We start from the raw sequence: 24,117 nt of genomic DNA, 5'->3' as shown, positions 1-24,117 counted from the left end.
ACAAGTATTTGATGGTTATTTTCCCTCAAATTAATCTCTGACCTCCTGTAAATCTCAATTATAAACATGTGGAAAGCACCCAATACCATCAGGATCCTGGTATTGTTTGAACGATAGTGAGGGAGTGTTTGTAATGTTTTTTGTGTTGACCTCTAAGTGTTTTCTTCATACATCAAATGGAATAAATAAAGGTCACAGTCTCGTGTGAGGAGAGTGGAAATGGAGTGCACATGAATTTCCCTTTACCTCTACTTTACTAACACCATATCACATGACATGATGAGTGTTATTATCCATCATGTGACAACTTGCATGAGCCGACCGGGCTAGCCGAGTGGGTAAAGTACCTGCCCGGCAACCCAAAGGTCGCGGGTTCGATTCCCGCCTCGGGCTTGGATCAAAGTACTGCAAAAACCTTGGGAGGTGCAATATGGCCACAGAAGCCGATGCGCCAACAACTACCAAATCAAAAAAAAAAAAAAAAAAAAAAAAAACAACTTGCATGATCATGCAAGGTGGCTAGTCTTGCCTCCAGGAGGTGGTGCTTTCACCATATTGTTTGGTGCAAATGCTTCTCCTGGAATGAGTGGTAGTAAGTGTATTTATAGTTTTCACTTGTGGAGCAGCACAAAACAATGATGCTACCCCAATCATACATAGTAATCAGCATCAGTTTCATATTCTGTGGTTCTTGCCTGAATTTTCTTGAATAGGAACAAAAATAGTCACAGGGGCTCATGTCAGGAGAATGGGGGAGAACTTGCTCAAAGATTGCCAGTTGCCACCACTGCAATAACTCCTTCACAACATCAGTTGCATGACACCTTAAGACAGACCCAGTCATCTTGTATGCTTATGCAAGATGGTCTTCAGTAGTAAATAATGCGTTTACAGTACTGACTTGCAGAATGGCAAAGAATGATTCATCCCAGTTTTATACAATAATCGGCATCATTTTTACATTCCCTGATTCTTGCCTGGATTTTTTGGTTATTTAAATACATTTCAGAAACTGCTATTATATAGTTGTCCTGCCTTTTTTTATATATAGCCATGTGATTCATGCTCATGTGCCCATGAATACAACAGTTGTAACTGTCTTTGAATAACTTTCATATATGTACCATATGTGTCATTTGATTACATTGCCACACTTAATCTGAGTTGGTCACTGGCGTTACTTAATTATTTTAGTGCTGACTTTTTGTTTAATCATCATTAGTTTATAATAGATTAATTTATAGGAAATGTATTGAAAGAACAGTGGGAATCAAACATGAATGGATTCATATTAGGGCAAACAGTTCCATTCCCTTTTACTGTTCTTAGCTTGGGAGAAAGAGCGATGTCTTTTAATCTTTATTTCAGTTCTCATAAGTATCCAAATTTCACTTATGAAAGGGTTTCTAATTCTTCAATTCATTCTTTCCTATGAGCAAATGTCAAGTAGTGTATGGTATCTCACATATAACTGCTTTTTTTTTTTTTAACAAACTGTTTTGTTAGTGCTTGAGATGAAGTGGCAATACCACTGAAATTACTATCAGAGTGGTGATATCCTTTTAAATAAATAATAGTGTATTCCTTGTCTTTGGGAATGCTGGTTATGCCAAAGTATTTCGGTAAGTGCCAACATGTTGATAATTAAATGTTGGCTCTCACAGAGAAATAAAACCATAATAAAAAAAAATATTTTCATATTTCCCTCAGATTCAGAATAATACATATACTCACTTTGATATTATGTGCAATATTAGTGTGGATAACTGTCGATATTTTGCATGAATAATAGTTTATGGAGATAGTGTTTAGCAAAGGAAAAAACAATTAGAAGAAAAGATTAAAATTGCAACTTGGAAATCAGGGTGCATGAATATCCATTCTCTTAGAAATCCTGATCCTGGATACATCCTGGACCAGGATTTCTCCTTCAGTCTCTCCATTATTCCCATCCAACTTGAAATAATGTGGTGGAATTCTCTGTGAGGATAAAAATAATCATGGAATAGTAGTAGTAGTAGTGGCATGTGATGCAAGAAAGAAAGTGTATGAGCTTATGCAGCATCAGCCAAAAAAAAAAAAAAAAAAAAATCACACCATTCCCTCCAAATGCCTGTCCAGTTCCTCCTTAAATTTATTTAACCTATCAACTTCCACAACGACAGATGGAAATTTGTTCCAGCAATTAACCAGCCGCTGGCTAAAGGCAAATTTCCGCACATCTATTCTACATCTGTCTTTTCTTAATTTGAATTTATGCCCCCTTAGGTTCGTAATCTTAACAAGTGGAAGGATCCCATCAGAATTCAGCGTGCTCAACCCATTCAAGGCCTTATACACCTCAATCAGATCACTGCGCAGGTGCCTAGTCTCCAGCTACTGCAATTTGCAGAACTTAAGCCTCTCTTGGTAAGAGGGTCCCTTCATTCCCCTCACCAATCTTGTTGCCCTTCTCTGTACATGCTCAAGCAAATCTACATCCTTCCTAAAATGAGGCCTCCAGACCTGTACGCAGTACTCAAGGTGTGGCCTGACCATTGCCTTATACAGAGGGACAATCACCTCCTTTTCCCTGCTAGTAAAATTCCTATATATCATTGACAAAACCGCATGACCTGCCCTGGCAGCCTGTCTCCATTGCTCAGAAAACTTCATATCTGACTGCCAAATTACTCCCAGGTCTTTTTCACTTTCTACCACCTTAAGTGTAGTACCACACAGTTGGTACGTTTCTCTGGGGTTACTTCTCCCCATATGCAGTACTTTGCATTTGTCAAGGTTAAACTTCAGTTGCCACTTCTTAGCCCATCTGCCCAAATTATCTAGATCCTGTTGCAGTAGCACACTGCCATTACTGTCATTAACAACCCTGCCAACATTTGTATCATCTGCAAACTTTGACACTAAGCCTGATATACCTTCATCAATATCATTGATAAATATACAAAACTACAGAGTACCCAACACCGAACCCTGTGGGACTCTACTAATAACATTAGTCCACAAAGAGCAGCACCCATTAATTACCACCCTCTGTCTTCTCCCACTCAACCATCCTTTTATCCATTGTAGCAATTTACCCTTAATACCATTCTGCTCCAATTTGTACAATAGTCTTCCATGCACAGTAGTGTCAAAAGCTTTCCTGAAATCCAAATACAGGTGACTCCCGCTTAACGCTGATCATTCGTTCCAGAAAAACAGAGCGCTAAGTGAATCCGCGCTAAGTGAGCGCCACTTTCCCATAAGGTAACATATGTATTTGTGAGCTGCGGTCGGTGCCATAGGATATTTCCTAATCAACAATAAACGGTAATGAAAAGATTCACAAATATCGGTCAAAATATTTAATATTCAAATATTTGCACATATAAAATATTCTGCATTACATACGTATAATTATGTGGTAACTACTTGGGTATCAAAAGTAAACTTAAAATTCCAATTAAAATAATGAATTTAATTGATTTAATTTAATGGATTAATTTAATCATGGAAAATGTGTGGATTTTGAGTTGAACTTTGGCCCTCTTCCAAATAAACTAAAAGGGGTATTAATTTTAAATGGCCCGCAGCGTTACTACCCAACAATAAAGTCAACTGATCTTTCGCCGCTTTGAAATTTGGCATATTTTTTGTTCTTTCAATATGAAACTTCTTATAGGCATTCGTTTCCACAAAAGTCCCGCTTCATCTATGTTAAAAACTTGTTCAGAAGTATAACACATAATACCCCTCTTCAATAATTTTAACAAGTTCTTTTTTGAAAGTTTCGGCTCCTTGATCTGCACTAGCAGCTTCTCCCTGGGTTTTAAATATATTCTACCAGCCCTTACCAGTTTTAAATGGTTCCACATTTTTTTTTAGGCGAGTTTTCTTCAGATCATCATATTGGCTAATCTCTCTCTCTCTCTCTCTCTCTCTCTCTCTCTCTCTTTTTAAATATTTAACTTAACTGACTTCTGCATTGGAATATTATCTTCAATAAAATTAGTCTTTCAATTTCAATCCTAATAGCCGTCCTAGTTTCTTGCAGTGGAACAGCTATCTTTGCCGCTGATAAAATTAATTTTTTATAATTGTTCTTACAGTTAAACTTGCAAGTCCTAAATTATGGCACACATCCGCTTGTCGTTGACCGGAATTGATTCGCTTCAAAACGTCTAATTTAATTTTCAAATTCAGTCTTTTTCTTACATTTATAGTCTTCGTACTGCGCCCAGACGTTGTTGCTTTTTCATTCCTGTCGGTCATTATTAGCTCTTCGAAAATATAACTGCGTTGGTTGAATTAATTATGATACAATGTTCAAGTAAACTTTCCGTTACGCACGATGTCTAATACTGTTCTGAGTGATGACTAGACTTCGGATAAATGCATATAACGCAAATATTACAAGCAATATATTCGATCATTTTTTAAAATGTTGATCTCGGAACTACGTAACAAGTCACTGTACTGCAATTAAATTAGCGTGCGAGAAAATATCACTGAGCGTGGGAAAATTCCTCAAGTCGGCGTGGGAAACGTTTTAATGCTGTTTTGCTATTCATTTTCAAGCTATCGACTCCATCAAACGAAACGATTTCGTTAAATTTGTCAAAAATTTAACAAAAATCTGTAAAAGAGCGTTATAGTGATCTGTGACAGCTTTATAGTCAGATACGGGTTATAATATAAGAACAGCGTTATAGCGAATCAGCGTAAAGCAAACCACGTTATAACGGGGGCCTGCTGTATATGATATCAAAATTATTTTTTGCATCCAGTTCCTTTGTAACCACATCATAATATCCTATCAAATTTGTCAGACCAGACTTTCCTTTAACAAACCCGTGTTGTGTCGGAATTATTGCTGCAGTCTTGTCTAGATGATCCTGCAATGCATCTTTAACCAGTGACTCCATTATTTTACCCGGAACAGAAGTTAATCTAACTGGTCTGTAATTACTCGTCTCACCCTTCGATTCCCCTTTGTGAATTGGGGATACATTTGCACATCTCCAGTCCATGGGACCCTCCCCTGAGTCCAAGGATGCTCTCATAATTATAGCTAAGGGTTTGCTTAGTTGCTTTGCCGCCTCCTTTAATATAACTGGATAGATCCCATCCACCCCAGGTGCCTTTCTTATGTTTAACTTCAACAATTTCTCCTCCACTTTGCTCTCAGTTATTACAAAATCATTAAGCACCCTGCTACAATTTAATAACCTTCTGCCATTTTCAACCCTTAATAATTCTCATGTGTGAATGTAGATGCAAAATACTCATTCAGTTTGTTTGCTGTCTGAGCAGGATCATCAACAGTCGAACCATTGATATCAAGTGGACCAATCAGATTCTTCCCCTTCCTTTTAGAGTTTATATCAGTAAGGAAATCCTTTTTTTTTTTTCCTTAGCATCTTTTGCCAAAGATTTCTCATAATCTGCCTTTGCCTGCCTAACCTCCTTAGTGACCTGATTACAGACTAGCTTATATCTGCCATAGGCTTTTGAGTCACTTGATAATTTATATGCATCCCATGCATTTTTCTTCTCTGTCATGAGTCTCATTAGTTCATTTGATAACCATTTAGGCCTAAACCTTGATCAATATTTCTTAATAGGTATGAAACTTTTAGTAGCATCCACGATTAATTCCTTGAATGCTTCCCACTTAGAATTTACTGTTGGTAACATCGTCAGTTGATCCCAATGTACAGAATTTAAAAACTGTCTGAGACCACCATACTCACCTTTACAGAAGCAAAAACCCTTTCCTTTACCCCTGATGGTAATTATATCTTTAAGTAAATTCCACATCAGTACACTGTGATCACTGCCACCTAGTTGTTCCTTTATCTGCAAATTCTTAATACACAGATGATCACTGCTGATAACCAGATCAAGAGTATTATCCTCTCTGGTTGCCCCTCGAACATGCTGCTGCAGAAAACAATCATCCAATAAATCCACAAAAGTCTTACAAGTGTGTGAGTGACCAACCCACAATTTCCAGTCAGTATCTGGGAAGTTAAAATCCCCCATTATAAGACATTCTGATTTACTAGCCCACTCTATTTCTCTGTACAATTGTTCATTGTACTCATTCGAGTCATTAGGCCTATAACACACTCCTACTCTTATTTTTGCTTTCGCAGTGCTTATGTCACACCAAACTGACTCAACAGTGCACTGTTCATCTATATCAACTGGATGCACGTCTTTTGATTTTATGTTTTTCTTAATAAACAGCATAACACCTCCTCCCTTCCTATCCTGTCTGTCCTTTCTGTACACATTGTACTCCCCAAATTCTAGTTCTACATTTCTTATATAGTCTCTGCTATCCCAATAATATCCATCTTTGATGGCTTGACCAACACTTCAAATTCATCAAATTTATTTACTATACGTCTAGCATTGGTATACATGCAAGTATGCATGTACCTATCCTTATTATTAACTATCCTAACACATCCCATATACCCAACCTGTTTCATGATGACTGCCATCAGTCCCTGAAACCCCCAGCACCCTTCGCTACTTATTCTAATAGAAGTTGTGCAAGAATCACCTTCACCTCTGCCTGCGGCTACTTTTTCTGATGTTCTTTGAAGAAAGTTTTCAAAAAGAGTTGATGCTTTGGATTCTTTTTTCATCTGCTTGCTTGTCTCTTCAAACAGAAGGCATCTTTGGTTTTAGTAGTGAATACAAAATTAAACTTTGTACTACTCAATGATTTTTGTTTCTTTTTGGTTTTAATCCATACAGTGTGGAAAGGTTTTTGTTTATGGTATGGATATCACTTTGGAAATTAGCATTAGCATTAGCATTAGTAGAGGCATTTGATGCAAGAAAGCAAGCTTATGCAGCATCAGGAAAAAAAAAAAAAAAAAAAACCCACTTCCACTTCACCCCTCTGTTTGTTCAAAATACCTGTCCAGCTGAGCCTTAAACTTATTTAGGCTATCAACCTCCACCACAAGGGATGGAAGTCTGTTCCACCAACCAACCACCCGCTGGCTAAAGGCAAATTTCCGCATGTCTATCCTACATCTGTCTTTCCCCAATTTGAATTTATGCCCTCTCAGGTGATTTTTCTGAGCTAGAGGAAGAATCCCATCGGCATTGAGCATGCTCAAGCCATTCAAAGCCTTATACACCTCTATCAGATCACCTCGCTGGTGCCTAGTCTCCAGACACTGTAATTTGCAAAACTTAAGCCTTTCTTCGTAAGAGCACCCCTTTGTTCCATTCACTAATCTTGTTGCCGTTCTCTGCACTCGTTCCAGCAAGTCTACATCCTTCTTGAAATGATGCCTCCAAACCTGTATACAGTACTCTAGGTGTGGCCTGACCATTGCCTTATACAATGGAATAATCACCTCCTTATCCCTGCTGGAAAAATTCCTGTATATCATTGACAATACTCCATGAGCTACTCTTGCAGCCCGTCTGCACTGCTCAGAGAACTTTATATCTGCCTGCACAACCACCCCCAAGTCCCTTTCATTCTCTACCACTGTCAGTGTAGTACCACAGAGTTGATACGTTGCTCTGGGGTTGCTGTTTCCCATGTGTAGTACTTTACATTTGTCAATGTTAAACTTCATTTGCCACCTCTCAGCCCATCTGCTCAACCTTTCCAGATCCTGTTGCAGCAGCATAGTGTCAGTAGTGTCCTTGACAACCCTGCCAACCTTTGTATCATCTGCAAACTTGGACATTAAGCTTGATATACCATCATCAATATCATTTATAAATACAGAAAACAATAATGGACCCAACACTGAGCCCTGAGGGACTCCACTAATAACATTAGTCCACGATGAGCAGTGTCCATTGATTACCACTCTCTGTCTTCTCCCCCTCAACCACCCCTTTATCCATAGCAGCAATTTGCCTCCAATGTCACACTGCTCCAATTTGTGTAGCAGTCTTCCATATGCAACAGTATCAAAAGCCTTTCTAAGATCCAAGTATATAATATCAAAGTTATTCCCTGCATCCAGTTCTTTTGTGACTGCATCATAGTATCCAATCAAGTTGGTCAGGCAAGACTTCCCCTTAACAAAACCATGCTGTGTCTGAGCTATAACTGAAGTCTTGTCTAAATGATCCTGCAGTGCTTCTTTAACCAGTGCCTCCATTAATTTTCCTGGAACAGAAGTTAAGCTCACAGGTCTATAATTACTTGTGTCAGCCTTTGATCCTCCTTTTTGAATTGGGGTCACATTTGCACATCTCCAGTCCATGGGTACCTCCCCTGAGTCCAAGGAAGCTCTCATAATTATGGCTAAGGGTTTGCTTACTTCCTTTGCTGCCTCCTTTAATATAACTGGATAGATCCCATCCACCCCGGGTGCCTTTCTTGTGTTTATCTTCAATAGTTTCTCCTCCACTTTACCCCCAGTTATTTCAAGATTCTGTAGCTTACTGCTAGAGTTGAATACACCTCTGGCATTCCCCTTGCTGAATAACTCCTCATGTGTGAATGTCGATTCAAAATATTCATTTAGTTTGTTAGCTACCTGAGCAGGATTATCAACAGTTGACCCATCAATATCAAGTGGACCAATCTGATTCATCCCCTTCCTTCTAGAGTTTACATAAGTAAAGAGCTCTTTGCTGTTTTTCTTTGCATCCCTTGCCAAGGATTTCTCGTAATCTGCCTTCGCCTGCCTAACCTCCTTTGTAACTTGGTTCATATCAACTTGTATCTATCATAGGCTTCTGTGTCATGTGTTAATTTGTAAGTATCCCATGCATTTTTCTTTTCTGCCATATGCCTCATTAGTTCATCTGACATCCATTTTGGCCTAAACCTTGAACAATATTTCTTAGTTGGTATGTAAAGCCTAGTAGCTTCCAAGATAAGTTCTTTGAATGCTTCCCATTTTGAATTTGCTGTTGGTAACATCATCAGTTGGTCCCACTGTATAGAATTTAAATACTGTCTTAGTCCATCGTAGTCGCCTTTACGGAAGCAATAACCCTTCCCTTTACCCCTAATGGTAGTTACCTCTTTGAGTAAATCTCACTTCAGCACACTGTGATCACTGCCACCTAGTGGTTCATTTATCTGCAGATTCTTAATGCATGAAGAATCACTGCTGATAATCAAATCAAGAGTATTACTCCCTCTAGTTGCCTCTCGAACATGCTGATGTAGAAAACAATCATCCAATAAATCCACAAAAGCCCTGCTAGTGTGTGAGTGACCGGCCCCCAAATTCCAGTCAATATCTGGGAAATTAAAATCTCCCATTATAAGACTCTCTGATTTACTGGCCCACTCTATTTCCCTGTACAGTTTCTTATTATACTCATCAGAGTCATTAGGCCTATAGCACACTCCTACTCTCAATTTTGATCTCCCAATGCTTATGTCACACCAAACTGACTCAACACTGCACTGTCCGCGATGTCGACTGGCTTCACTTCCTTGGTTTTTATGTGTTTCTTAACTAATAGCATAACCCCTCCCCCCTTCCTATCCTGTCTATCCTTTCTGTAGACGTTGTACTTCCCAAATTGCAGTTCTGCATCCCTTATATCTGTGTGACACCACGTCTCTGATATCCCAACAATATCTGCCTTTGATGTTTTGAGCAGTACCTCAAATTCATCAAATTTATTTACTAAACTCCTAGCATTGGTGTACACGCAAGTATACCTGCACCTGTTTCTATTCTTAGCTACCCTAACACAACCCATGTGTTTATTTGTACCGCAATGGCTCCCAGCAGTCTCTGAAATACCATGCATCTTGTTTTTCAGGCTTCTGCTCATTCTAATAGAATCAGTGCAAGAATCTCTTTCACCTCTGCCAGTGGCTACTGTCAATCTATTGGTCTTTGTCTCCCCCTAAGCTAGCAGTTTTCTGACCCACCTAACACTGCTTTGATAGCATCAGCAAATATTCTTGCACCCTTTCTATTTAAGTGTATCCCATCCCTGTAGAAGCAATCTCTCCTGTTAACAAGTACAGTCCAGGCTGAAAAAAATTCTACCCCTTGAGCCTTGCACAATCTTTCCAGGGCCGAATTGATCGACAAGGCTCTCATCATATACTCCCTCCTGTCGTGTCGGCAGAATTGCAGACACTTTCAAATTCAACCCTAATTCTCGGCTTTTGTTCAACAGTGACCTGTACTTATTAAGTAATTCTGCCGGTCTCCTACTCTTAATATTATTAGTGCCAACGTGTACAACTATATCACCTTTTGTGCCCTTAAAAGATGATATTCGCTCTAGAACGTCATCAACCTTTGCCCCTGGCAGACATACCCTGGTCCTGTTCCACCTATCTTTTTTACAAAGCATGTTCCCCGTTTCCCTGACAATAGAGTCACCAACAACTACTAGTTCCTTCGGGACCAGCGCATTCTGCCTTGGGGGTTGTCTGTGTCACGCGATGCCCAACTGCAAGCTCTGGCGTTGATGTGGGCAGCTGAGAGCTTGATGGGCCCCTCAATTTAGTTTCTTCGAGGGCATCCACCCTGTCCTTCAAGCTCTCATATAGGCCCACAAGAACGCCGAGTTGTTGCCTGATATCGATACACTCCTTGCATCGCGCACACACAAAGACACATCCCCCTTGGCAGTATCATGTCCCGTACCCGATTGCTCTGCAAACATCGAGCAAACAGTGCATTTTATAAGGCTGTGTGTCAGAGGACAACTGCCCCCCTCAGTTCTGCTCTGAGCCACAGCACTTCCATTAGCTTGAGCCTTTTGCTTTGCTGCTCTGGTCTGAGTCATGATTCTATTAATTAATTAATTATTTTATGTTATTAATTATGTTAAATATAATTAATTATATTATGTTTGTAATCCAAGTCGTTATATGTATTTATTTAAACGTACAATTTAACTGCTAACGAAGTTCAACTAACGCTATCTAGTATGGTATATAACTATCGTATCACAAAGGCGGGAAAATTACGAACGGTAGCGGAGTTGAAACACGTGGAAACCTTTACCGATACTTTTATGCAGTACATTTTCCTTCTTATCGTTTAATTTAGTTTATGGAATGCTTTATTTCATTCTTTCTGATGTTTTATGTGTCAACCATTTGAAATTAGTTTCATTTTGATGTGTTAATACAAGCATTTGTTTTATATTACAGATCTAGTGGGTCTTTGCTCAGTCCCAGAGTCAAAGTTTATTTTATGAACTGAAGTTTTTGTTCGGTAGAAAGAATAAGCCTTTTCTGTTTTAACATGATGGAAAAACATGGATGTAAATTTTTAACTCGGAATAAGAATGTTAGAAATAACTAAGCAGTAACACTGAGGATATTACTGAAATATGGTTTAGTAAGCTAGCAGGCAGATGCAGGAATGGGAATGAAGTTTGATGAAATCCATTACATAATCATACCTGTGCATCATTTCATATGAACAAACAACACCTGAAATGAATTCCATCTCTTTCTTCTTGTTATCTCAACTTAAGATTGATTTAGATTTCCATGGGCCTTGGAAATCCCAGTTAAATCATCTTCACATAAATCAAGTCTACTGTATGTGGAAAATTACATTTATGTTCTGTCACAGGATATTGTAAAGGAAAGGATGTTCAAGGCTGTTGCAAGAGGTTCAGCAAAAGATGTTTGTTATTATTTATTTGTTGCACTAAAGTAATTAAGATTAAGATGTGTGTTTTCTGAAAATTGCGTATGGTCAATTTGGTTTTTTTTGGATTAAAAAAACTGAGTCAACCTAACTCAACCATAGTATGAAAAAAAGAATATTCCTCCTGTCTTGACAGGATTGGATTTGCAGGCCTTTTCCACATGGTGCAGATAGACTGATGTAATTACAGTGCACAGAATTGAAACTAACTTGAATTTTACAAAAATGGAAATGTAACATACGAAAAATATTTTTAGCTAAAAAAAACTGCCTGCCTTTCTGAAAGTAACATCCTTTTCAGTGTATTTCACAATAAATTTTTGCAGTTAGATGATTTTTGATTACCCTAGATATACTGAATAATCACAATACTTATACTCGGTGGCCTCTCTCAACCTAGGATGAGCAGGTTGCATTGAAATTTGTAATGCACATATTTCAAAGTGGGGAAAAATTATCCTCAACTCACCACCAGAGAAATAATAATGGCTACAAATTGCTGGAGTAAAGAAGAGATTGTGACAGTGCAATGCAGCACAGCAAGATGCGAATGTCGGCACAGTAAACCCAGTTCTTTAAATAACCCCAAAGCCAAAAATCATATTGTGTACAAATCAAGAGAATAAAGTAGATATTATGTTGTAAACCTACTACTCGGTGCCATTTCTGATGAAGATTGTAAAAAATCATTTGTACTCTTTACAATTATGTGGAGAGTACAATCATGCATAGACACAGTTATCCCAAAGATATCCATATTATCATGACCTATTGCATAAAAATTAATCATAGTTTTGGCCATTGCCAAGGCACATTACCAATTCTGTTGCACAGACCTCAAAAAAGTGGGAGCAAATGATAAACTCCTTTTGCCCTCAGTACTCAGCTATCAAACCACACTATATGGCCACCTCAAGCAGGTGTAACGCTCATAAGGTATGCATTCTCCTCTAAAGTGTTCTGCCCCTCCCCATTCATTCTTGAACTCAAGCAAAGACTACTCACTTTGGGGACTTGTATTTTTCTGCATTAAAAGATAGCTATCTGCAAATTTTAACATCATGCCCTCTATCCCTTTGTTGATGTCATTAATGAAAATCAAGAACAAGGGTGTCTCCAGTACCGATCCTGGGAATGGATCAGTACTGGGAGCCCTGTGCCTGCAGCCCATTTAAAAATTTTCCCTGTGGTTCCAGCTTATACAGTAACCTCTCATACAAGACTGAATCAAATTCTTGGCCAAAATCTAAATAAACGGTATCGAAATTAATTCCTTCATCCAGCCAATGAGTGACTCTGTCAAAACAGCTAAACGGGTTTGTTTTCCCCTTTACAAAATCACTCTCTGTTTCTTTCAGAATTCCATTTCTATCAAAATGAACCTGTAACAGTGCACACTTCATACTCTTTATCATTGCCTCCATGTTTTCCATACCACTGAAGTCTGACTGGTCGATAATTACCTACTTCGTTCTTAGAGACACCTTTATGTATTGGCAATACATTGGCACTTCTCCCATCCAAGCAAATAACTTCTAAGTCTAGTAATGACCTCATAATTAACCTCAATAGTTCTATGCACTCTCTTGCTGGCCCCGAGTGCCAAGCGATTGTGACAAGTGATTTTCTCAGTGATTTATAGAGTGCTCTTTCCAAAAAAAAAGTTTTTTGTTTTCTTGTGTCTGGTTCTGTGCTTAAAGTATTAAGTAGGAATGCAGAAAGGAAAACAGTCTTTATTTATTTAGTATATATACACTAGTGATCACTGAATTATGACCACCTACCTAATACTTTGTAGGTCCTCCTTTTGTCCTCAGTACAGCAACTATCCGACATGGCATTGATTCAACAAGATGTCGGAAGTGTTCGGGAGGTATAGCCAACCAAGCTGTGTGTGTGTAATGCGGCTAGCAATGCAGGTATGGAGGTGATTGGTGTATCCAGAGGCCTTTCCACAGTGCCCCACAAGTGCTCTATGGGATCGATATCAGGGGAGTTCAGAGGCCAATCGATATGCTGGAAATCAGAACTGTGTTCCCCAAACCATTCCTGCACATTAAGTGCGCGATGGCTCAACACATTGTCATCTTGGAAGACACTATCACCATCCAGGAAAAAGTGTAACATGGCAGTGTGTACACAGTCAGCAAGCAGTTGATGATAGCAGAGACCAGTGATACGTTGTTCCACATTAGCATTAGCATTAGTAGAGGCATTTGATGCAAGAAAGCAAGCTTATGCAGCATCAGCCAAAAAAAAAAAAAAAAAAACCACTTCCACTTCACCCCTCTTTTCGTTCAAAATACCTCTCCAGCTGAGCCTTAAACTTATTTAGGCTATCAACCTCCACCACAAGGGATGGAAGTCTGTTCCACCAACCAACCACCCGCTGGCTAAAGGCAAATTTCCGCACGTCTATCCTACATCTGTCTTTCCTCAATTTGAATTTATGCCCTCTCAGGTGATATTTCTGAGCTAGAGGAAGAATCCCATCAGCATTGAGCATGCTTAAACCATTCAAGGCTTTATACACCTCTATCAGATCACCTCGCTGGTGCCTAGTCTCCAGACACTGTAATTTGCAAAACTTAAGCCTTTCTTCGTAAGAGCACCCCTTTGTTCCATTCACTAATCTTGTTGCCCTTCTCTGTACTCGTTCCAGCAGCTCTACATCCTTCTTGAAATGAGGCCTCCAAACCTGTATACAGTACTCTAGGTGTGGCCTGACCATCGCCTTATACAATGGAATAATCACCTCCTTATCCCTGCTGGAAAAATTCCTGTATATCATTGACAATACTCCATGAGCTACTCTTGCAGCCTGTCTGCACTGCTCAGAGAACTTCATATCTGCCTGCACAACCACCCCCAAGTCCCTATCATTCTCTACCACTGTCAGTGTAGTACCACAGAGTTGATACGTTGCTCTGGGGTTGCTGTTTCCCATGTGTAGTACTTTACATTTGTCAATGTTAAACTTCATTTGCCACCTCTCAGCCCATCTGCTCAACCTTTCCAGATCCTGTTGCAGCAGCATAGTGTCAGTAGTGTCCTTGACAACCCTGCCAACCTTTGTATCATCTGCAAACTTGGACATTAAGCTTGATATACCATCATCAATATCATTTATAAATACAGAAAACAATAATGGACCCAACACTGAGCCCTGAGGGACTCCACTAATAACATTAGTCCACAATGAGCAGTGTCCATTGATTACCACTCTCTGTCTTCTCCCCCTCAACCACCCCTTTATCCGTAGCAGCAGTTTGCCTCCAATGTCACACTGCTCCAATTTGTGTAGCAGTCTTCCATGTGCAACAGTATCAAAAGCCTTTCTAAGATCCAAGTATATAATATCAAAGTTATTCCCTGCATCCAGTTCTTTTGTGACTGCATCATAGTATCCAATCAAGTTGGTCAGGCAAGACTTCCCCTTAACAAAACCATGCTGTGTCTGAGCTATAACTGAAGTCTTGTCTAAATGATCCTGCAGTGCTTCTTTAACCAGTGCCTCCATTAATTTTCCTGGAACAGAAGTTAAGCTCCAGGGGTCCAAGTTCCTGCCAGTGAAACATGCCCCACTCCATACAACCACCTCTACTGGCCTGCACTTTTGATACCATGCAAGATGGATGAGGAGCCTCATGTTGTTGATGCCAAATCTGTACACAATCATCCAAGGTGTGTAGGAATTAACATGACTCATCCGACAAGCACACCTTCCAGTCTTCTAACATCCAACTTACATGCTCTTTGCACCAGGCAAGTCTTTTACGCTAATGAACCTTGGTTAGGAGAGGATGCCGTAGGGATCATCTGCTGGTATAGCCTATACGTGCAAGCGTGCTACGCATGGTCAATTCCAGATATTGTTCTGGTTTGGCCCATGTTGTATTGGGTAGTCAACTCTTCAACAGTGCTGCGTCTGTTCACCTGTACAAGTCATCATACCCAGCGCTCACCTCTAACATCAACCTTTCGCTGACCTTTGCAGTTTTGCCATCAGGTCGTTGTTTGACCATTATGACGTCAGTCCTGGTACACTTTAACAGCGGCGGCTCTCGACCACCCCACCAGTTCAGCCGTTTGGGAAATCAAGGCACCATCTCGTCGAACTCCCACAATCTGTCCTTTATCAAAGTCCAATAAATCCTTTCTTTGCTCGAAATTTTACTACTTACTGAACCACTGACGCCTTATCTATGCTACGTAGGTTGACTAACTGCGCACTCTCATACCTCACATGGTCAACGGGTCGCATTCAGTTTTCATATGGGTGGTCATAATTCAGTGATCACTCAGTGTATATGTTACTAACAAATACAAATATTAACTTCTACAACTGGTTGGTCACTGGTGGCACTGCTCCTGTCTCCACATTGCGGGGACAATAACCTGAGAGAAGAAACTCGCTCTTCCAGGACTAAAAGGAGCTACGATGGATTGCAACAGAAGAAACAATTACAGATCTCTCGATCCAGTTCCATCGACCAGGGATGATATAACTACATCCAATGCAAAAGAGGCAGAAAAAAGAAGGAACTGAAAACCGTGCTCCTCTTTTTCTAATTCTGCACTCCTTGACAGACATCCCACTGAGTAAGCTTTCCCCATTTTAATCCAGAGATGTCTTGAAAATGTGGCTGGCCCTCCAAAAATGGTCCAAAGACTCCAATCTGGAGACCTAATTGAGATGAGTGAACATAAACACTCAGAATGACTGCTTAGAATATCTGCATTTGGTGGAATTCCCAAAAAAGGTTACCCCACGTGCCACCTTGAACTCCTCTAAAAGGGTAATAGTGAAGTGGTATCTCCTTAACGTTTCAGAGGAAGCGATCAATCAGGAACTAAATGATCAAAATGTCATACATGCAAGAAGGATAGCCATCAAGAAAGATGGGGTACTTACTCCTACTCAGACAGTCATTCTCACATTCAATACACTAACTCTGCCATTAACTGTAAAAGCTAGGTATTTGAGATGTAAAATTAAACCATACATTCCTAACCCAGTCCACTCTTTTAAATGCTATAAGTTTGGGCACTCCCAAGCAGTCTACAGCGGTGTTACCACCTGTGCCTGCTATGGTTCAAAAGGGCACATACATACAGACTGCACTACTGAAACGCAGTGATGTTGAAGCCAAGGGAATCATTCAGCATATGCAAAGGAGTGCACCCAATGGCAGAGAGAAAAGAAAGTCCAAAAATAGAGTCGAACAAAAAGTGCCATACTATGAAGCAAAAAAAAAAGTTTTTAGTATCCACTAAATCACTCTCTTATGCTTCAGTTGTGCAAAAGCAACAACACTCCATAACAGTACAGATCGATTGTTCAGTTCCTCCAAGCTTGTTAATATCTGACTAGACAAGATCAGTCCTTTCCTCCCTAAAAGAAAGCTCTACACAACAACATAAAATTCTTTTAGAAAATACACCACCCGATAAAACACTCAATACACCAACTCTGCCATTAACCGTAAAAGCTGGATATTTGAGATGTAAAATTAGACCATAAATTCCTAATTCAGTCCACTGTTTTAAGTACCAGAAGTAGAGCAGCCAGTAAAGCAAACAAGTTCTGAGGAGAGAAGCAAAAATCCCGTACTGCTATCATGGACACTGACGAAAAATCACATGAAGATGATACACTACTTGAAATACATGCAGAAAAATGAAACACTACTTGAAATGCATGCAGAGAAAAATACATGTATGTTTATGCCTGCCTATTCTTGTTTTTACCCTAAAAGGGAAAAAACAAGAATAGGCAGGCATAAACAAACTATATCCCATAAGCAAACAGACACACCAGATAATCCTCAGTAATGCATAGAACCATTCAGTGTCGCGGACTCAGAGCTAACTTAGACGATGTGTATGGCTTAATTACTGAATATAATAAGCCTGCTGTTCTTTGTCTACAGGAAACCTGACCCTCAAATAACTATAAGCATAAAACATCACATAATGCTTAGAAAAGATAGAAACAACTGTAATATAGCTCATGGAGGAGTAGCATTGCTAGTCAACTCCAAAACTCCTTTCAGACCTATCCCTCTGCAAACAACTTTAGAAGCAAACACTACCCGAATTATGGTGGGGATGGCAATAATAGTTGTTTCCTTATACCTTTCGCCCAATCATTCATACACTTCAGCTGATTTGGATGATTTTATTACTCAACTGCCACCACCTTTTTGTATCTTGAGTGACTGGAATGGGCATCACCCCTTATTGGGTTCCTCACATCTTGATAAGAGAGGTCAATTAATTAAATTTTCTTGAAAAGCACAATTTAACATTATTAAACATTGGCAGTCACACATACGTACATCTCTCCTCAAGGTAAACTTCTGCAATTGATCTTTCAATGTGCTCGCAAAATCTGTTTCCACTTATTGATTGGACAGTTACTGAAAATCTTCGTAACAGTGATCACTTTCCAGTAATATGTACACTTTCGACTAACTCTCCTCTTTAAACTGAAATAAAAACAGTCTGGAAGTTTGACAAAGCTGACTGGATAAAATATCAAAAACTGGCTCATTTAGATATTCGGACCATTGACTCTGCAGTTACATCACTCGGCAAATAATAGCAGCTGCAGAAACCACAATACTCAAATTATCTATGAAAACCTGCACGCACCCAAATATATGGTGGCATGAAGCATGTATCAATGCCAAAAAAAAGAGAAGAATAGATACTGGAATTTATTTTGCAAAAACCCAAACACAGCTAACCTCGTACAGTAAGAAAGCAAGAACTAAAGCTCTTCATATACAACGAATGAGTAAAAAAGAGACAGGGTTCCAATATGCCTCCACTATAAACAGAACCACAGATATCAAAACAGTTTGGACTAGAGTCAGAAGAATTAATGAGAAATACCCTGCTGTAGCCACTCCAATGTTACTTCTACTGCAAATTCATTAGGTGAAACCTTTCAGGCATTCTCAGCTGTAACTGTTTGAGCCAACTTTTCAGTCTCATAAAGTACAAGCAGAAAAATATAACCTGAATTTTAATACTATACACCAGCTTCAATATAACATACCCCTTACAACAACCGAGTTATGCAGTGCACTCTTACAATCAAAAAATAGTGTTGCTGGCCCAGATGGGATCTATTATACCATGTTATGTTATTTGAGTGAAGTGTCCAGGTCTGCTTTTCTAAAACTCTATAATAGAATCTTTCTTGTGATTACTATCTTACTAGCTGGTGTCATTCCATTGTACTAGCTTTCCCAAAACCAGGAAAGGACCATTCTGATCCAACAAAAGTCGAAATCAATATGGCTATCGAAAAAATAGATCAACACTTGATCTTATGGTCAAAACTAAAGGTAACATTCGAAATGCATTTCTCAGGAATGAACACTTTTGAATGTCAAGGCATAGTGATGATATGCCTTGGCATCCAAAAAGCTTTCGACACAACCAGGCAATATGGGATTCTTCATGATCTCTACAAACCTGGTCTTCAAAGTCATCTTCCTAAATTTATTTGGAACTTTTTGAGCAATAACTCCTTTCAGGTACGTTTTCACTCTGCTCTCTCGTACACTTATGTCCAAGAAGAAGGGGTCCCCCAGGGTTCCGTGCTTAGTGCCGCACTCTTCTCCATCAGGATTAATTCAATAACCAATTGCGTTACTGACACAGTTGAAACATATCTGTATGCTAATGTTCTCACAATCTTATGCCACTCTCAAAATATGCATGTCATTGAAAGACAGCTTCAAGGCACAATTAACAAGCTTGTTCAGTGGACAAAAAATAATGGTTATTGACCCTCAAAGCAAAAGACAGTGGCAATTCATTTTTGCCATGCCGTAAACGGAATTTACATCCTGATCCAGACTTAAAACTTGACTCTCATCCAATTACTTTTCAACATAGTATTGATTTCTTGGACTAATTCTGGGAAAAAAATTAAGTTTTTTGGAGCATATTAAGCATTACAACCTGTCTAAGGAAGCTGAATCTACTTGGGGCAATTTCTGCTGTGTCGTGGGGTGCACATCAGTACATGCTACTACACCTATACAATTCACTAATTAAATCTAAACTAGACTATGGGTCTCCTGTCTATGCCTCAACCATACAAAGTGTATATTTGGCTTGACCCAGTACATCACATGCTCTCCAAATTGCCCTAAAAGCTTTTCGTATATCACCAATTCAGAGTCTCTATACAGAAGCATATGAACCACATCTAGTCCTTCATCAGTATGATCTACTATTAAATTATGCAGCTAAGATCAGAAGTTTCCAACATCATTCTATATTTGTTCACACCAAAATGGAATAATTTGTATAAAAATAAACCTTTGCAAAATAAACCGTGTGGTATTCGGCTACAAAGCCTAAACACGTGTTGGGGACTAAATATGGAAAACATAATTCCAAATGAAAACATGGCTACACCACCACCATGGCACATGTAGATAAACACTTCCAACAATGGGGAAAGAATGGGTCTCTATACAGAAGCACACGAACTACTTCTATTCCTTCGTCAGCATGCTCTGCTATTAAATTATGCAGCTAAAATCAGAAGTTTCCCACATCATCCTATATGGCAATATTTGTTCACACCAAAATGGGATAATTTGTATAAAAATAAACCATGTGGTATTCGGCTAAAAGCCTAAACACATGTTAGGGACTAAATAGGGAAACATAATTCCAAATGAAACATGGATACACCACCATGGCAAATACCCTTGGCACATGTAGATAAACACTTCCAAAAATGGGGAAAGGATTAAGCAGATTCATGCGGCTCACTCTTTTCAGTTCACTAGTTGCACTCAAATTTACACCAATGGCTCCAAAACGAAGAGTAAAGTTGGTGCAGCTGCAGTTCTACCAAATTTTACAATATCTTGTCAGCTCCCTTTGGAGTGCAGCATTTACATATTGCAGAAATGTATGCTATCCTGATGGCTTTAGAGGATTTAAAACAGTCTTCATATCCTGAAACCATTATATGTACTAAATCCTTAAGCACAGTATCCATTCTTCAGTGTAAACTTCCTTCCAGTCATTCCTTTTTACAACAAATTCAAATTTCATTTAGCGCAGCTTCTTACAAACAGGCAAAAAATAATCTTCTGTCTGATACCTGGACATACTGGAATCGCAGGCAATAAACAAGCAGATTTTTCTACAAGAATGTGAGTCTCATAACATCAGACATCCAGATACCTTACACTGACTACAAACATGTCATACAATGTACTGGAAGGGAAAAATGGCTATCTGTTTGGCAGGAGAACAAAACCAATAAACTGTTCCAGATTAAAAATGATCACAAGCAGTGGGAATCAAGCCTAAGAGGGAATAGGAAGGAAGAAGTTGTGCTTTCTAGATTATGGATTGGGCATGCCCACCTAACTCATAGTTACAGAATCACATGGGATGATCCTCCACTATGCAGTAACTGTTGAACTCAATTCAACTGAAAGACCTTATATGAGAATTCCTGTTATACCTAAAAGAACGAAAATTAGCTTTCTCTTCACATCTCTGTTACTCTAATCAACTTGCATTACAGCAAATGCTTGGAGAACGACCAGATGTAAATGACCTTTTTGCCTTCCTGAAAATGATAAACAAATATCATCTGATCTGAACCTGCCTATTTAATATACCAAACCTGTTCCAATGAATATTGTTATAGGTGCATTATGGCCTTGGTAGCCCTTGCACCAACAAATCAAACCAACAACAACTCTCTTGCTGCCTCCCTCAAAAATATTGGCTATATGTAATATTGCCAGGTGCTCAAAGGCAAGTAAGGCTCCTGGTTACTTACCAGGAGCCTTTCTTGCCTTAATAAATAATTTAAAATTTCATGCATTCCAGCTTAAACAACAGTTTCTCCTCACCATGAAGGGTCTTTCTTCTGTAAATATCATTGCCAAGTACCTGTTCTATTCATCTGCAACATCAGCAGGATAACTTTCTGGGTTTTTTATCTGTAACTTTCCCACATCCATTATGCAAGTGTCTTATCTGATTTTCTCTTATTGTTCATTTTAAAAAAGCAACGAATGGGAACAAAGAGAAAAAACTCTTTGTTCCCATTCTTTGCTCTTTTAGCCAGTGATTTCTTTGTAATCTGCTTTTGCCAGCCTAATCTTTTATATGGTATTGTTATAGGTCAATTTGTAGCTATTATAGGCTTCATAACTTTTTATTGCTCTGTAACTTTTCCAAGCCATCTTATATTTTTTTGCTCTATTAAACTGGCTAATTCATTACTCATCCAGCTCAGGATTCTCCTTGTGCTATATTTTCTTAATGGTATAAATGTCATTAAGGCTTCTGTGACTATGGCTTTAAAATTATGCCATAATTCTAATGTATTCACACTACGGAGGGTTGATTCAGCCTTTTGATAACGAATTTGACATTAATCCTGCTTGTGACGTACAGCAGCAGTGTACTTTTCTTTTTTTTTTGCACAGCCACAGTCCCAAACCTTATGAACAGGTGCATCAGTTGTAGAAGTTGTGTTAATGTCGGCATGCTTTGTAAATTGGACCCATGGTTGGAAGGTTACATAACCGCGCTTTCCGAAGAAGGGTACAGTTATAAGAAAATTATTGATAGCTCCGATCGAAAAATTTTAGTGTGTCAAAGTTTGGTATCAATAAGGTTTTGAATGTCGAAGAAAAATTCCACGAAGCTGTTGCAAGTGAGCAGAAAACACCAAAGAAACTGCAACCTGCTCCAAGTCGAACGAGGGAGGTAGTACAAAAAGTTCAGTCACTCGTCGGTGAAAATCCAGAAACCCAAAGAGCTATAAAGTCACGTGTGGGAACCTCCCAGTCAACCGTTTGTTGCATAATCAACGAAAATTTGCAACTGGAGAAGAAGCACAAGGCCCGTGCTTCCAAGGATCAAGGCACATTGCAGAGCAGCGGGTCAATGCTTGAAAACTCTACGAAACATATCTGGCAGCTAAAAGATGGAAATTTGTAGCAACATTGGACGAGGCGTGGGTATACCTCTCCAGTTGACAAGGCCTTTCCATGGATGTGTCAGTGCAAGGAAAGTTTTGGCAGAGGTTTTATGGTTGTAGCCAGATTTTGTTATAACGGCAAATTTGAGTTGAGTTGAGTCGTAAAGATGTGAAAGTCAACTCAGTGTATTACCAGACTGAAGTTCTACAGCCATTGTGTGAATGTGAAGTACCCACATTGTATGGTTCTGATACTGAAACGTCTGGGTGCACCAGGATAAGGCATCCAGCCACACGTCACGTTCCACCCGCACTTTTTTGCAGAGAATGGAAGCAGCGACAGGTATTCATTCGATCCTGTTTGAAGATATACCTGTTAAATCACCTGACCCATGGATTTTTGTGCATTCAGACTTTTGAAAAGAGCTCTCAGAAACCACCGCCCCAGAGCTGTTGAAGGTTTGTGGAAAGTCTGCCAGCAGGAATGGGACAAGATCGACTTGGCAGTTTTGCAGCGCACTTTACTTCAATGGTAATTTCGATGCTGTGCGATAGTCCGTGAGCAGGGAAAACAAACAGAACACAACCAGTGGTGGCAGCATGGAATTTTGTAGTTTTAAAGGACTGCAAAATCGTTATCAAAAGGCTGAATCAACCCTCCGTATATGAGTTATGTTCCCACTTGATAAAGGCTGTGTAACATCTTAAGTTGTCATAATCTCCTTTCCTGAAATTGAAACCCATTTCTTTCTCTTTAAAAACTGCTACTTCACTCCTCGTCATCCAGCTTAGAACTCCACAAGCACTCCTGGCTTATGGTTCCTGTACTATCAGCCCTGTGATGTCATCTGGTTCATGAGAGATGACCAGGTCTAGAATATTTTTCACCTGACATGCTGATACAAATAAGTCATCTTAGTTGATTTTAAAATTTGTTTCCCATGGTGTTTCCTTCCCACTTGCTCCAATCAATTAGGGAAAAATTGAAATCATCCATAATTGTTGGGATAGCAGAGATGTGGTGTCACAAAGATATAAGGAATGCAGAACTGGAATTTGGGGAGTACAATGTGTACAGAAAGGATAGACAGGACAGAAAGGGAGGAGGTGTTATGCTGTTAATTAAGAAAAACATAAAATCAAAAGAAGTGCATCCAGTTGATATAGATGGACAGTGCACTGTTGAGTCAGTTTGGTGTGACATAAGCACTGCAAAAGCAAAAATAAGAGTAGGAGTGTGTTATAGGCCTAATGACTCGAATGAGTACAATGAACAATTGTACAGAGAAATAGAGTGGGCCAGTAAATCAGAATGTCTTATAATGGGGGATTTTAACTTCCCAGATATTGACTGGAACTTGTGGGTTGGTCACTCACACACTAGTCAGACTTTTGTGGATTTATTGGATGATTGTTTTCTGCAGCAGCATGTTCGAGAGGCAACCAGAGAAAGTAATACTCTTGATCTGGTTATCAGCAGTGATCATTCGTGTATTAAGAATTTGC

General features: G+C 39.2%; 1 protein-coding gene across 4 annotated transcripts in view; it reads left to right on the top strand.

Moving 5' to 3' along the window:
* The window catches only part of Gnf1 (germ line transcription factor 1), a 397,251-nt gene that overhangs the window by 290,523 nt on the left and 82,611 nt on the right, over positions 1 to 24,117 (top strand). The gene's annotated exons all lie outside the window — the stretch shown is intronic.

The sequence above is a fragment of the Mastigoproctus giganteus genome, chromosome 6 (assembly GCF_048544385.1).
Source record: "Mastigoproctus giganteus isolate SK-2022 chromosome 6, ASM4854438v1, whole genome shotgun sequence".
NCBI lineage: Eukaryota > Metazoa > Arthropoda > Arachnida > Uropygi > Thelyphonidae > Mastigoproctus > Mastigoproctus giganteus.
The sequence above is the reverse complement of the archived record's forward strand: the minus strand, read 5'-3'. Positions and strand labels throughout refer to the sequence as shown.